Source organism: Carlito syrichta, unplaced genomic scaffold, assembly GCF_000164805.1.
Source record: "Carlito syrichta isolate Samal-C Ts95f unplaced genomic scaffold, Tarsius_syrichta-2.0.1 Scaffold316208, whole genome shotgun sequence".
Taxonomy (NCBI): domain Eukaryota; kingdom Metazoa; phylum Chordata; class Mammalia; order Primates; family Tarsiidae; genus Carlito; species Carlito syrichta.
Window position 1 is genome coordinate 559752 of NW_007260304.1, and position 652 is coordinate 560403.

The window sequence follows — 652 nt, forward strand, 5'->3', positions numbered from 1 at the left end:
GAGAGCGGAAGGTCGGGTCCCCAACGGGGTGGGGGACAGGGCGGGCCCCGGGCCGCCGGGGTCCCTCCCTCCTGGCAGCGCTCACTCACCGCGCTCTGCAGTCGTCCCGGGCGCGGCCTGGCTGGCGGCGGGGGCTGGGCGGGGCCTAGTGGTGGCTGCGGATGCTCCGCGGCGCTGAGCTAACCGGACGCCTTCCCCGCGGCGGCTGCTGGGTCCCTCCCAGGCACACGGCAGAGGAAGAGGCTTTGAGGCCGAGCCCGGGGGTGCAGGCGCACGAGTCGCAAGGGGAGGGGGCGGAGGGGGTCCGGGAGCTCCGTGAACCGGGTTACGTGCCCTACGGAGGAGGGCGGAGCCGGAGGGAGGGCCTGCTGGTAGCGGGGAGTCGGCAGATGCAGGAGGAGGGGGAATGCAGAGCCTGTGTGCCCACCCTTGGACCCCCGCAAACGGAGGGAGGCAAAGATGCCTGCACAAAAGGGGGTCTTAGGTTCCCAGCATCAAATCTTGCCTAACGGCCAGATGCGGTGGCTCAGGCCTGTGATCCCAGCACTTTGGGAGGCCAAGGCATCGGGATCAGCCTGGACAACATAGCCAGACCTCATTACTCAAAAAAAAAAACAAAAACAAAAAAACGTGGTGGCACGCTCCTGTAGTC

General features: G+C 67.2%; 1 protein-coding gene across 2 annotated transcripts in view; it reads right to left on the reverse strand.

Moving 5' to 3' along the window:
• The window catches only part of MYADM (myeloid associated differentiation marker), a 7383-nt gene extending 7192 nt beyond the window's left edge, over nucleotides 1-191 (reverse strand). The window contains exon 1 of one of the 2 annotated variants that reach the window (XM_008073872.2): nucleotides 90-191. The gene's annotated coding sequence lies outside the window, so the exon portion shown is untranslated. The remainder of the gene's footprint in view (nucleotides 1-89) is intronic. The other variant, XM_008073873.2, reaches the window with a different exon arrangement.
• Nucleotides 192-652: the final 461 nt, after the last annotated feature.